The following is a 16,103-nucleotide window of genomic DNA, read 5'->3' on the forward strand; positions in this document are numbered from 1 at the left end:
TATTCTAAAATCCTGATCACTTTATTTTTACAAATCATGAAGGGAGTTGATAGTTGGATTGAGGAGAAATGTTTGGGAGGAAGGCTATTAATTGTTAACTCAGAAAATGACAGGCTAAAAAGTAACCTATTAAAACAAAACCGCCACAATTTCACCCCTTGTCTGCTCTGCTAAAAGCGGTGACTCATTAGTGGGGCATTGGCTGTCCAAATAGCTATGAATCATGTGCGAGCATTGATACTCTCTTTGGCAGGCTATTAGCCAGCTGGGGAATCACCTTTAAGCCCAATGCCATGTTCACTTGACGTCCAGTTATGTGTATTTCCAACAGAGTTTACTGGATCTCAAACTGACATAGTGGTTGATTGTCCTCTCGGCGAACTGTGGGCGCTGAGGCCAAATAACCCTGCCAGCCCAGCTGATATTGGCTATCTCGCACAGACTAGGAGTGGGACCAGGGTCTTCCTGATTTGTGTGGCTCATCGACTCACTGGATAAACTCTATCCTTATCTCTGTAACCTCCTCCAGCCTTACAACCCTCTGCGATCTCTGCGCTCCTCCAATTCTGGCCTCCTGAGCATCCCCGATTTTAATCACTCCACCATCGGTGGGCGTGCCTTTAACTGCTAAGGCCTTAAGCTCTGAAGTTCCCTCCCTAAACCTCTCCGCCTCTCTACCTCTCTTTCCTCCTTTAAAACAGGATGTTCCTTAAAACCTACCTCTTTGACCAAGCTTTTTGGTCATCTGCCCATAATTCTCCTTGTGTGGTTCAGTATCAAATGTAGATTGATAATGCTCCTTTGAAGCGCCTTGGGACATTTCATTCCATTATAAATACAAGTTGTTGTTTAACCAGATGGAAGTGTTACTTAAAGGACCATATTTTATGAACAGAACCATGAAAAAATGCAGAGTCATTTGATGCTATCACTTCTCTGCCTTTCTATTAGATTCTTTTGATTGCTCTAATGCACATGTGAATGACTGTATTAAGAGCTGTTTACTTACTATAGTTGTGATCGTGGAGCGATGTGATTGGGGCCCAGTAGAGGAGAGGGCCCAGGGGCAGCACGGGCCAGCCCACACTGCGATATGTGTGCGCAATAGGTCCTTGCAGCAGATCTGGTCTCCAGTTGTCTTGGTTAACCTTTGCCAATGGACCAAGACAGTGTGATGGCTGGTGTGCAATGATCACCACACATTAAAAAAAATCCACACACAGACATCTTCCATCCTTCAACATGTAGTTCGGGACCTGGAATATCAAGTCCTTCATTGAAACACCTGTGAACTTTTTGGCGTGGAAGCAAGTCATCCTCGACTCGAGAGACTGCCTATGATGATTATAGTTGTTTGGTTCAGACAAGACTTGAAAGAAAGAACTTGCATTTTATGATTCGCCTTTCATGACCTCAGCCAAAGGGCACGGCAGCCAATGAAATACTTTTCAAGTGTAGTCACTGTTTTAATGTTGGAAACACGGCAGCCAATTTGTGCACAAACAGCAATGTCATAATGACCAGACAATCTGTTTTTAGTGATGTTGGTTGAGGCATAAATATTGTCCAGGACATTGTAATTAAAAACAATACCATTGTAACATGAGGTTGGATGATGAAGAAAGGAGACATCTGGAGGGTTGAGCTCACTGGACTGTAATGTGTGTACCCACTGCAGTAAAGCATCCTTTGTCATCTCGATGTTGGCTGTGAGTATATTGGTTCATTTAACCTTCAATAAACCTTCAAGTGTTTGATTGCGTACTGAATTCATTCTTGGCCTGTGGACGCAAATCTGCAGTCTATATCTATAATATTATATAATTCACATTGCTAACAAATGGCACCCCAGATGGGACCTGAATTTTTATTCATGGCAGGCTTATTAATTTTTATTAATACTCTCCACATTACAGTTTATTTTTATTACGGTTTCAATGAAAGCAAAGATAAAATTCCTAAGTGCCTTGTAATGTTTGTCTCCCAGCTCAACCCCTTTGCTGTAAAACAGGGTGACATTTGAATGAGTTTTTCAGAGTCCATTGTTGGTTTTTTCATCGAATCATAGAAATTTACAATACAGGAGGAGGCCATTTGGCACATCGTGTCTGTACTGGTTGCAAAAGAGCCATCCTGCCTAATCTCATTTTCCAGCTTTTGTTCCGTAGCCCTGTCGGTTACGACACTTCAAGTGCATATCCGAGTCCTTTTTAAATGCGATGAGGTTTTACTGCCTCTATGTTTTTTGTTTTTTTGTTTTTGGTTCTGTTTTGTTTCTCTCTTCACTCTTTAGGGCAATCAGAGGTAAGATCAACCAAGGTTTTAAACTTTTCCAACAATTAATGAACATTAAGTTTTACACATAAAGATTCATACAGAAGTACAACCCAAAACTCAAGAATGGCCAATTCTTCTGCTTCAGGAGACAGAGAGGTTAATTCTCCATTGTAGGCCTACGTGATGTTCTTCTGGTCTGTTTCCTTATGGACGGTCTCTTCGATCTTACTAAAATGACTGGTTTTAAACCGTTCTTGCTGACAAAACATGCTTTTGGTACTTGTAATGTATTTGCCTCATGGGTTCTTTGCTTAAGAATTCATAGCAACACATTGCTATTAAGAACTAGTTGGTTTATGAACAAAGGTTTAACAATCACACTACACATTACCAGTTCATCCACTAGGCTCACAACTGCATACCTCATCGTGGAAGACCCAGACCCAACTGGCTGGAGTTTTATTGAGTTTTGTGACCATCGCGTGACTGGCGAAACCACTCACTATGCAACAGTTCTACAAGCCTGTGAGCAGCCTCACAGGTGCATACATTACAGTACTTTTACACACACTCGCTCTTTCCCATAGTTTAAAACAATTTTATATGACAGCATCTGATGTTTACAACAGCTTCTCACAGAATATTATGATCTAGCTGCTGACTTATCTTCAACCTTCTGGACAGTCTGCTGAAATAGAGTTTTCGAGCGTGATCAACCTTCCCAGCATGCCATTGAACAGTCAGGTTAATAGTTCCTTTGTACAATTAATACTTTTAACTCAGCTCCTTTAGCAGGTAATTAATCCTTTAAACTGGTATCAAAAAGTCCAAGATCCTTCAGCCTTCAACTGAGTTTGGCCAAAAACTCTCTCAATTGTTAACAACAATGTCAGTCGTGGCTCAGCGGGCAGCACTCTCGACTCTGAGTCAGAAGACTGTGGGTACAAGTCCCACTCCAGAGACTTGAATGCAAAAAAATCTAGTGCAGTGCAGTGCTGAGGTGGTGCTGTCTTTCAGATGATACGTTAAACCGAGGCCCTGTCTGCTCTCTCAGATGGACGTAAAAGATCCCATGGCATGATTTCAAAGAAGAGCAAGGGTGCTATCCCTGATATCCTGGCCAATATTTATCCCTCAATCAACATAACAAAAACAGATTATCTGGTCATTATCACATTGCTGTTTGTGGGAGCTTGCTGTGCGCAAATTGGCTGCCGCGTTACAATAGTGCCTACACTCCAAAAGTATTTCATTGGCTGTAAAGCGCTTTGAGCCGTCCGGTGGTTGTGAAAGGCGCTATATAAATCCAAGTCTTCCTTTTTTCTTCAACAATGTTTTCTCTAACCATTAAATGTGCACTCGGGATGCAGAAAACTATCTGAGTTTATTAGCTCGCAACAAAGGCTCAATTTCATGGGTGTAGATATAAGTTTTTTTTTGTATTTTTAATAATGCATAAAAATTTATACCTTTGCTCACATAAATATTTTACTTCATATACTGAATTATATGTATTAAATATTTACAGCTTTGGTTGATAGGATCCACTTTGAATACAAAATCATACAATCTGAGACAAAGTAAAGTATGCTATAAATTTCTCATGCATTCAGTAAATGAAGTGTCAGATATAGTAAGCATTTTGTAATCAAACCTTGATTCTCCAATCACTTCCAAAAGTGTCTTTTTGTTTTGCTCAGCAATATTTCTTGCAGTTTCAGGGTTGCACGAGTTGGATACTAGGAGCTTGGCACTTTAAGGCTATTGCACAAAATAGCATCTGTGCCTGAGAGAACTGGAATACAAATTTAGTGGTCTGAAGTTCGAACTGACAGTGGGGAAGGCCCCAGTCAACTGGCCCTTCACCACTGGGACCTTGTAAATCTATCAACTGCCCAGCGGCTGAAGACATGGCCGACCAATACTCCCGAGAATTTCACACTATTTCCAGTCCTCAGAGAACCGACATAACTTGCCTGCAGGTTAGAAGTAAAAGGCAGTTGGACTCCAGGCCTCAGCAACTGGCCAAGATAACAGAGCATTGAAGTCCTGCTATAGGTGCCTGGGACAACACATTGCTCAAAACTGTCCACATGTGAAGGCAGAGTGGGCATCTTGCGAAGGGATGCCTTCTGAAGTTTAAACCAGCTTTCAATGCTATAAGTAGAAATCGCCAAACACTACATAGCATTGAAGAGAAGCAACAGAACACGGAAGGTTCTGGAGATACACATCATCAGGAGCACAAGGGAACATATCAACGATTCGTGATGTATTGTCATCCAAGTAGACATTGCAGGAAATAGGATACCGGTGGAAATCGACACTGGCACATCCGTGAGCTTAGTACCGGAATCGTTATACCTCGACAAGTTGGGTGATTTTCCACTGGAGAAGTTGAAGATAGAGCTGCAAGGCTACTCAGGTGAGCAAATCTCGATAGTAGGACGTATCACCGTACCGGTGAAATACAAGAATGAGTTTCAGAGCTTGCCTCCAGGCAATCCGATCCGAGGCTACAAGGTGAGTGTCAGGGTACAGAAGTACGCGAGACCAGTTTACCGCAAGCCATGTCTTGTACCATACGCACTCAAGGAGAAACATAGAAACATAGAAACATAGAAAATAGGTGCAGGAGTAGGCCATTCGGCCCTTCACGCCTGCACCACCATTCAACAAGATCATGGCTGATCATCCCCTCAGTACCCCTTTCCTGCTTTCTCTCCATACCCCTTGACCCCCTTAGCCATAAGGGCCATATCTAACTCCCTCTTGAATATATCCAATGAATTCGCATCAACAACTCTCTGCTGCAGGGAATTCCACAGGTTAACAACTCTCTGAGTGAAGAAGTTTCTCCTCATCTCAGTCCTAAATGGCCTACCCCTTATCCTAAGACTATGTCCCCTGGTTCTTACTTCCCCAACATCGGGAACGTTCTTCCCGCATCTAACCTGTCCAGTCCCGTCAGAATCTTATATGTTTCTATGAGATCCCCTCTCATCATTCCAAACTTCAATGTATAAAGGCCCAATTGATCCAGTCTTTCCTCATATGTCAGTCCAGCCATCCCGGGAATCAGACCAAAACTGAACACAATATTCCAGGTGAGGCCTCACCAAGGGCCTGTACAACTGCAGTAAGACCTCCCTGTTCCTATACTCAAATCCCCTAGCTATGGAGGCAAACATACCAAATGTCTTCTTCACCGCCTGTTATACCTGTATGCCAGCCTTCAGTGACTGATGAACCATGACACCCAGGTCTCGTTGCACCTCCCCTTTTCCTAATCTGCTGCCATTCAGATAATATTATGTCTTCGCGTTTTTGCCCCCAAAGTGGATAACCTCACATTTATCCACATTATACTGCATCTGCCATGCATTTGCCCACTCACCTAACCTGTCCAAGTCACCCTGCAGCCTCTTAGCGTCCCCCTCACAGCTCACACCGCCACTCAGTTTAGTGTCATCTGCAAACTTGGAGATATTACACTCAATTCCTTCATCTAAATCATTGATGTATATTGTAAAGAGCTGGGGTCCCAGCACTGAGCCCTGCGGCACTCCACTGGTTACTGCCTGCCATTCAGAAAAAGACCCGTTTATCCCGACTCTCTGCTTCCTGTCTGCCAACTAGTTCTCTAGCAACACCAGTATATTACACCCAATATTATTGTGCTTTGATTTTGCACACCAATCTCTTGTGTGGGACCTTGTCAAAAGCATTTTGAAAGTCCAAATACACCACATCCACTGGTTCTCCCTTTTCCACTCTACCAGTTACATCCTCAAAAATTACAGAAGATTTGTCAAGCATGATTTCCCTTTCATAAATCCATGCTGACTTGGACTGATAGAAACATAGAAACATAGAAAATAGGTGCAGGAGTCGGCCATTCGGCCCTTCTAGCCTGCACCGCCATTCAATGAGTTCATGGCTGAACATGCAACTTCAGTACCCCATTCCTGCTTTCTCACCATACCCCTTGATCCCCCTAGTAGTAAGGACTACATCTAACTCCTTTTTGAATATATTTAGTGAATTGGCCTCAACAACTTTCTGTGGTAGAGAATTCCACAGGTTCACCACTCTCTGGGTGAAGAAGTTTCTCCTCATCTCGGTCCTAAATGGCTTACCCCTTATCCTTAGACTGTGATCCCTGGTTCTGGACTTCCCCAACATTGGGAACATTCTTCCTGCATCTAAACTGTCTAAACCCATCAGAATTTTAAACGTTTCTATGAGATCCACTCTCATTCTTCTGAACTCCAGTGAATACAAGCCCAGTTGATGCACTCTTTCGTGATATGTCAGTCCCGCCATCTGGGGAATCAGTCTGGTGAACCTTCACTGCACTCCCTCAATAGCAAGAATGTCCTTTCTCAAGTTAGGAGACCAAAATTGTACACAATACTCCAGGTGTGGCCTCACCAAGGCCCTGTACAACTGTAGTAACACCTCCCTGCCCCGTATTCAAATCCCCTCGCTATGAAGGCCAACATGCCATTTGCTTTCTTAACCGCCTGCTGTACCTGCATGCCAACCTTCAATGACTGATGTACCATGACACCCAGGTCTCGTTGCATCTCCCCTTTTCCTAATCTGTTACCATTCAGATAATAGTCTGTCTCTCTGTTTTTACCACCAAAGTGGATAACCGCACATTTATCCACATTATACTTCATCTGCCATGCATTTGCCCACTCACCTAACCTATCCAAGTCACTCTGCAGCCTCATAGCATCCTCCTCGCAGCTCACACTGCCACCCAACTTAGTGTCATCCGTTAACTTGGAGATACTACATTTAATCCCCTTGTCGAAATCATTAATGTACAATGTAAACAGCTGGGGCCCCAGCAAAGACCCTTGCGGTACCCTACTAGTCATTGCCTGCCATTCTGAAAAGTACCCATTTACTCTTACTCTTTGCTTCCTTTCTGCCAACCAGTTCTCAATCCACGTCAGCACACTACCCCCAATCCCATGTGCTTTAACTTTGCACATTAATCTCATGTGTGGCACCTTGTCAAAAGCCTTCTGAAAGTCCAAATACACCACATCAACTGGTTCCCCCTTGTCCACTCTACTGGAAACATCCTCAAAAAATTCCAGAAGATTTGTCAAGTATGATTTCCCTTTCACAAATTCATGCTGACTTGAACATATCATGTCACCTCTTTCCAAATGCGCTGCTATGACATCCTTAACAATTGATTCCATCATTTTACCCACTACCGAGGTCAGGCTGACAGGTCTATATTTCCCAGTTTTCTCTTTCCCTCCTTTGTTAAAAAGTTGGGTTACATTGGCTACCCTCCACTCCATAGGAACTGATCCAGAGTCTATGGAATGTTGGAAAATGATCACCAATGCATTCACTATTTCTAGGGCCACTTCCTTAATCACTCTGGGATGTAGACAATCTGGCCCCGGGGATTTTTCGGCCTTCAATCCCATCAATTTCCCTAATACAATTTCCTGCCTATTAAGGATATCCTTCAGTTCCTCCTTCTAACTAGACCCTCAGTCCCCTAGTACTTTCGGAAGGTTATTTGTGTCTTCCTTCGTGAAGACACAACCCAAGTATTTGTTCAATAGTCTGTCATTTCTTTGTTGCCCATTATAAATTCACCTGAATCTGACTGCAAGGGACCTACGTTTGTCTTCACTAATCTTTTTCTCTTCACATATCTATAGAAGCTTTTGCAGTCAGTTTTTATGTTCCCGGCAAGCTTCTTCTCATACTCTATTTTCCCCCCTCTTAATTAAACCCTTTTTCCTCCTCTGCTGAATTCTAAATTTCTCCCAGTCCTCAGGTTTGTTGCTTTTTCTTGCCAATTTATATGCCTCTTCCTTGGATTTAGCACCATTCTTAATTTCCCTTGTTAGTCACGGTTGAGCCACCTTCCCCGTTTTATTTTTTACTCCAGACAGGGATTTACAATTGCTGAAGTTCATTCATGTGATCTTTAAATGTTTGCCATTGCCTATCTACTGTCAACCCTTTAAGTATCATTTGCCAGTCTATTCTAGCCAATTCACACCTCAGACATCGAAGTTACCTTTCCTTAAGTTCAGGACCCTAACTGTAATTAACTGTATCACTCTCCATCTTAATAAAGAATTCTACCATGTTATGGTCACTCTTCCCCAAGGGACCTCGCACAACAAGATTGCTAATTAGTCCTTTCTCATTACACATCACCCAGTCTAGGATGGCCAGCTCCCTAGTTGGTTCATCGACATATTGGTCTAGAATACCATCCCTAATACACTCCAGGAAATCCTCCTCCACCGCATTGCTACTAATTTGGTTAGCCCAATCAATATGTAGATTAAAGTCACCCATGATAACTGCTGTACCTTTATTGCATGCATCCCTAATTTCTTGTTTGATACTGTCCCCAACCTCACTACTAGTGTTTGGAGGTCTGTGCACAACTCCCACTAGCGTTTTTTGCTATCTGGTATTCCGTAGCCCCACCCATACCGATTCCACATCATCCAAGCTAATGTCCTTTCTTACTATTGCATTAATTTCCTCTTTAACCAGCAATGCCACCCCACCTCCTTTTCCTTTCTGTCTATCCTTCCTAAAAGTTGAGCAGAAACTCAAAAGACTAGAAACTGAGAATGCTATCTCTTTGGTAAAGTAAGTGTTCTATTCGTCATACATTGATGAACTGCCAGTCACAGTTGAAGAGATTGATCGTGCAACCATATGTGACCCAATTATCTTAAAGGTATATGATTACATAGCAAATGGCTGGCCAAACCACGTATCCGAGGAAAATATTCATCCATACTTCATTTGTAGGAATGAATTATCAGCGGATAAAGATTGTATCATGTGGGATGCAAGAGTTGTTATTCCAAATAAGTTCAGGTCCAAATTATTAGGAGATCTTCATGACCAGACAGGGAATGTGATTGACCAAGAGTTTTGCACACAATTATTTATGGTGGCCAGGTTTAGATAAAGAAATGTACATCATTAGTCAGTGTACAACATGTCAACCGGTGAGTAAAAATCCACCATCAGTACCATTACACCCATGGAAATGGCCTCCCAGGGTGTGGCAAAGGTTACATGTAGATTTTGCTGAGTTAGAAGGACAATAATTATTCATAGTGATTGATAGCCATTCGAAGTGGGTAGAGGTGTTTCTGATGCCGAAAATAACAACAAGTAAAACAGTAGACAATTTGCGAAGATTGTTTTCTTCATATGGTCTCCCAGAAGATATTGTGTCTGATAATGGGCTGCAATTGTGTTGAGAAGAATTTTCACAGTTCATGAGCAGAAATGATGTGAAACATACCAAAACTCTACCATACCTCCCTGCTTCAAATGGTGCAGCAGAACGCACAGTATAAAATGTGCCCTCATCAAGCAAATGTTGGATCCAAATCTAAAGAAACGGCAGTTGCCGTGAGACCACAAACTAGCAAATTTTCTAATTACTTATTGTAATACTCCTCATACAACTACTGGTAGAACACCAACAGAGTTGTTTCTCAAACGACAGCCATGAACCAGTTTCTCGTTGTTAAAGCCTAACTTGGCACAGTCTGTAGAAGAGAAACAATTAAGACAGAAAGAGAATCATGATCGAGGTAGAGTAAGAGAGAGAAGTGTAAAATTGAATCAGAAGGTTAGAGTGAAGAACCATCACCATAATAGTTAAAGTGGTTATCAGGAAAAAAAGTGAAGATATGTGGCCTTTGTACATATTTGGTCAAGATGTTTGATCATGGAATGGTTAGATTTGTTCATATTGATCATATTGTACCTACAGATGTGGAAGGCATGAAAGTTGGAATGATTCGATTATTTCTCATGAGTCAGATAGTCTTATTACAAGTAGATTACCAATAGCAAATCCTACATCAGATATACTCGAAACATATTTAAGTCTGAATTCGAGTCAGGCAGACAAACAGTCTGAAGTTAAACAGAGTTCAAATGTAGATCAAGGGTTGCCCTTGGAGAAAAACTCTCCTCAGGCTCAGCCTAGAATGAGTCTAAGTTTGACACCAAGATTGTAAAGTACTGTTCAAGAATGAAGGTATCCTCTTCGAAACAGAAAACCAGTGGTTTAGTTTGATTTGTAAATATGATGAACTAAGTCCATACGGTTTGTTGTGTGTAACCACGCAAGTTATATATAATGATTATTTTGTTATGATTACTTCTTCATTAAGGAGAAAGAAGTGTAATATTGAGCTCCCCGCATGGACTATTGCTCCACCTAGTGGACTACTGTGGTAATGCAACTGCTGATGTAAATACAATAAAGGATCATGTGACAAGGTCACATGTCAAGTTCCTGTAGAGCCATCTTACATATGTGTGTGTTTAAGATGTCGTAAATAATGTATCACATGCCACAGTAAACCTGTGGGTTGAATTGGCACTGTGTTAATTCTGTTCGTTCCCCATATGATTGACCATCACTCATTAATCATTGTTTTGCTCATCATTTTACTCTTTATTTAGCTACTTCCTTCTTGCATACCCTCATTGCACACAATCTTCATGCCTCTTGGATTGCAATGGTTGAATCACAATATGATTTTCACTGGGGCAATGAAAACCATGTGTCTTTGAAGAATTTTAAGGAAAAAGACAATCTTCCTTGTTGGACATCTTAGAGAGATGTATGTTGGACATCTTGGGGAGTTAAGGTTAACGGTTGACTTTCTTTGGAGCAACAGGGTTACCAATATAAACAGGATGGCTTTGAAGTGTCATGAGAGGAAAGCATAGCTTCTCTTCTGAGGTGAAAAGTGCTTGTGCAAGGAAATTCATGAGAGTAATGACATCAGCCATGAGTGATAAAAGTGTAATGTCGGGAGCTAGGGTAATAAACATTGGTATCTATTAGCTACAGTATGGAAAGATGACAGTTGATAAAGCCTATTCTTCAAAGGGTTTAAGGATAGTTACATCAGGAAGTCTTGTTTAAGGAAAGTCTCTTTGGAGTAAACAATTTCAAACCTCTACGTGTATAGTCTTTCTAGGTTAGCATGAAAAGTGTCCTCTGTCAAACATGGGTAGCTTAGAGAGATTAGCTTCTGACTCATTGAGCAGCTGTTTTGCAACCTTTTGAGTTTTGGAGAAAGGTTTTCAGTGAAGTGCCATCCTGAATTAGCATGTCTATCAAACATAGGATAGCATTTTTTTAAAACAACTTGATCAACTTGTTATCCCACTTTTAAAGATTTGATTACATGAACCCTTGTAGGGTTTTAGAGATATTAACACAACATAGCTAAAATAGATAGACATCAAATGGCTGATATAATGTGTAGAGAGAGGTCCCCAGGGAAGGAGGAAGGAAGGAGGACAGTAGGAGTATGTTTGAGTTAATGTGTATGTATTGGCACATGTGGCGGAGCCTGGTCTCCAGTTGTCTTGGACCCCCTTGCCACTAGATCAAGACCTTACTGCATCAAGCCCATGTGGTGGCTGGTGTGCAACAGCCATCCCACATTAAAAGAATTCACACACAGGCATCTTCCACCGCTTAAAATGAGTTCATCAATCACCACAGTACTAATTTTTAGTGTGGAAGCAAGTCATCCTCGACCCTGAGGGACTGCCGATGATGATGATGTTAAGTAGCGGACAAATGGATTTTATCCAAATGTATTTAACATAGAAACATAGAAACAAAGAAAATAGGTGCAGGAGTAGGCCATTCGGCCCTTCTAGCCTGCACCGCCATTCAATGAGTTCATGGCTGAACATTCAACTTCAGTACCCCATTCCTGCTTTCTCGCCATACCCCTTGATCCCTCTAGTAGTAAGGACCTCATCTAACTCCTTTTTGAATATATTTAGTGAATTGGCCTCAACAACTTTCTGTGGTAGAGAATTCCACAGGTTCACCACTCTCTGGGTGAAGAAGTTCCTCCGCATCTCGGTCCTAAATGGCTTACCCCTTATCCTTAGACTGTGACCTCTGGTTCTGGACTTCCCCAACATTGGGAACATTCTTCCTGCATCTAACCTGTCTAACCCCGTCAGAATTTTAAATGTTTCTATGAGGTCCCCTCTCATTCTTCTGAACTCCAGTGAATACAAGCCCAGTTGATCCAGTCTTTCTTGATAGGTCAGTCCCGCCATCCCGGGAATCAGTCTGGTGAACCTTCACTGCACTCCCTCAATAGCAAGAATGTCCTTCCTCAGGTTAGGAGACCAAAACTGTACACAATACTCCAGGTGTGGCCTCACCAATGCCCTGTACAACTGTAGCAACACCTCCCTGCCCCTGTACTCAAATCCCCTTGCTATGAAGGCCAACATGCCATTTGCTTTCTTAACCGCCTGCTGCACCTGCATGTCAACCTTCAATGACTGATGTACCACGACACCCAGGTCTCTTTGCACCTCCCCTTTTCCTAATCTGTCACCATTCAGATAATAGTCTGTCTCTCTGTTTTTACCACCAAAGTGGATAACCTCACATTTATCCACATTATACTTCATCTGCCATGCATTTGCCCACTCACCTAACCTATCCAAGTCGCTCTGCAGCCTCACAGCATCCTCCTCGCAGCTCACACTGCCACCCAACTTAGTGTCATCCGCAAATTTGGAGATACTACATTTAATCCCCTCATCTAAATCATTAATGTACAGTGTAAACAGCTGGGGCCCCAGCACAGAACCTTGCGGTACCCCACTAGTCACTGCCTGCCATTCTGAAAAGTACCCATTTACTCCTACTCTTTGCTTCCTGTCTGACAACCAGTTCTCAATCCATGTCAGCACACTACCCCCAATCCCATGTGCTCTAACTTTGCACATCAATCTCTTGTGTGGGACCTTGTCGAACGCCTTCTGAAAGTCCAAATGTACCACATCAACTGGTTCTCCCTTGTCCACTCTACTGGAAACATCCTCAAAAAATTCCAGAAGATTTGTCAAGCATGATTTCCCTTTCACAAATCCATGCTGACTTGGACCTATCATGTCACCTCTTTCCAAATTCACTGCTATGACATCCTTAATAATTGATTCCATCATTTTACCCACTACCGATGTCAGGCTGACCGGTCTATAATTCCCTGTTTTCTCTCTCCCTCCTTTTTTAAAAAGTGGGGTTACATTGGCTACCCTCCACTCTATAGGAACTGATCCAGAGTCAATGGAATGTTGGAAAATGACTGTCAATGCATCCACTATTTCCAAGGCCACCTCCTTAAGTACTCTGGGATGCAATTCATCAGGCCCTGGGGATTTATCGGCCTTCAATCCCATCAATTTCCCCAACACAATTTTCCGGCTAATAAGGATTTCCCTCAGTTCCTCCTCCTTACTAGACCCCCCGACCCCTTTTATAACCGGAAGGTTGTTTGTGTCCTCCTTCGTGAATACCGAACCAAAGTACTTGTTCAATTGGTCCGCCATTTCTTTGTTCCCCGTTATGACTTCCCCTGATTCTGACTGCAGGGGACCTACGTTTGTCTTTACTAACCTTTTTCTCTTTACATATCTATAGAAAGTTTTGCAATCCGTCTTAATGTTCCCTGCAAGCTTCTTCTCGTACTCCATTTTCCCTGCCCTAATCAAACCCTTTGTCCTCCTCTGCTGAGTTCTAAATTTCTCCCAGTCCCCAGGTTCGCTGCTATTTCTGGCCAATTTGTATGCCACTTCCTTGGCTTTAATACTATCCCTGATTTCCCTTGATAGCCACGGTTGAGCCATCTTCCCTTTTTTATTTTTATGCCAGACAGGAATGTACAATTGTTGTAGTTCATCCATGCGGTCTCTAAATGTCTGCCATTGTCTTAAATAAAGGAAGAAAATCTTGCATTTATACAGCACCTTTCACGACCACCAGATATTTCAAAGCGCTTTACAGCCAATGACGTACTTTTGGAGTAGTCACTGTTGTCGTGTAGGAAACGCGGCAGCCAAATTGCACACAGCAAGCTCCCACAAACAGCAATGTGATAATGAGCAGATAATCTGTTTTTGTTATGTTGATTGTGGGATAAAAGTGTACCGAGAGAGATGGAGAGGTGGAGAGGTTTAGGGAGGGAATTCCAGAGCTTGGTGCCTTGGCAGCTGAAGGCACGGCCGCCAATCGCAGAGCAAATGAAATCATGGATAGAGAAGAGGGTAGAATTGGAGGAACGCAGAAATCTCAGAGGATTGTAGGGCTGGGGAGCTAGGGAGGGGCGGGGTCATGGAGAGATTTGAACATGAGGATGAGAATTTTAATTTTATAGGTTAGGAGAGGCAGCATATTCTGTCAATTTTACTGTAGTTGTGGTACGTAGGTGGCAAATGTCATGCACTCTTCTTAATGTAGGTGGACTACTCTGTACATTGCAGTCTCGTTCAGCATTTGGAGCATGGGTAAAGTCAACTGCCACCAAAGGAGGGAGAGAGACATAGGGGGTAAAGTTTAACTTTAGCCTAGATTATGTGCTCAAATCTCTGGATTGGTGTTCGAACCCAAGACCTTCTGGTTGGAGGCAAGAGTGCTATCGCTGATCCAAGCTGACAGCCAATTGATATGCTACTGCCCGATTTGCCTTCAACAAAGTTAAATTTATCCCCACAGTGAAGAAATAAAATATTGACAGAGGTGGGAGAGAGACGGAGGATAGAAGGATAGGAGGGAGGGAAAGTAACTGATGAAGTAGGGCGGGGGGGGCTAAGTTTGATTTAGAAAAACATTTGGGACCACGGGATAGACTCTGCGACTGATATTTGCCTTCGGCGGAGGCACAGAATAGATGGGCGTTTGTGGATCGGCCGGCCGTGATTAAATTTAGGCGGGTGTACACTGAGTAGCCATTCTGCTATCACCCGTTTTCTGCCTCCGCTAAAGGTAAATATAACTCCCTTTACGTTTTGGGCTGCTGATCGGCGGGGTTTGCTGGCATCCAGGAGCGAAGAACCCAGAGCCCTTTGGCGGCCTGGATCTTATTTAAATAGACCGGCGAGCTGCGGACGTGGAGATCTCGGAGCGTTGCAGGGCTGGAGGAGCGTACGGATTTGGCGAAGTTTAAATCGGCCCCACATGTGACCTGCTGATAAAGAGATCTGGACATCGACCAGGAATGGCCTCCAGGATTGTATCAGTAATCCGGACCTCTGGAAATGTATTATTCTCACAGGTCTCTCTCACAGCTTCAGTCTCTACACCCTGCCCAAATTGATACTAATAATCATCATCATAGGCAATTCCTCAAAATCGAGGAAGACTTGCTTCCACTCTAAAAGTGAGTTATTAGGCGATTGAACAGTCCAATATGGGAATTATAGTCTCTGTCACAGGTGGGACAGGCAGTGGTTGAAGGAAAGAGTGGGTGGGAGTCTGCTTTGCCGCACGCTCCTTCCGCTGCCTGCGCTTGCTTTCTTCATGCACTCAGCAACGAGACTCGAGGTGCTCAGCGTCCTCCCCAATGCTCTTTCTCCACTTAGGGTGGTCTTTGGCCAGGGATTCCCAGGTGTCGGGTGGGAATGTTGCACTTTATCGAGGAGGCTTTGAGGGTGTCGTTGTAACATTTCCTCTGCCAACCTGGGGCTCGCTTGCCGTGTAAGAGTTCCGAGTAGAGCGCTTGCTTTGGGAGTCTTGTGTCGGGCATGCGAACAACGTGGCCCGCCCAACGGAGATGGTCGAGTGTGGTCAGTGCTTCGATGCTGGGGATGTTGACCTGAGCGAGAACACTGACGTTGGTGCGTCTGTCCTCCCAGGGGATTTGCAGGATCTTGCGGAGACATCATTGGTGGTATTTCTACAGCGATTTGAGGTGTCTAATGTATATGGTCCATGTCTCTGAGCCATACATTGCAGC

The sequence above is a fragment of the Pristiophorus japonicus genome, chromosome 2, assembly GCF_044704955.1.
Source record: "Pristiophorus japonicus isolate sPriJap1 chromosome 2, sPriJap1.hap1, whole genome shotgun sequence".
NCBI lineage: Eukaryota > Metazoa > Chordata > Chondrichthyes > Pristiophoridae > Pristiophorus > Pristiophorus japonicus.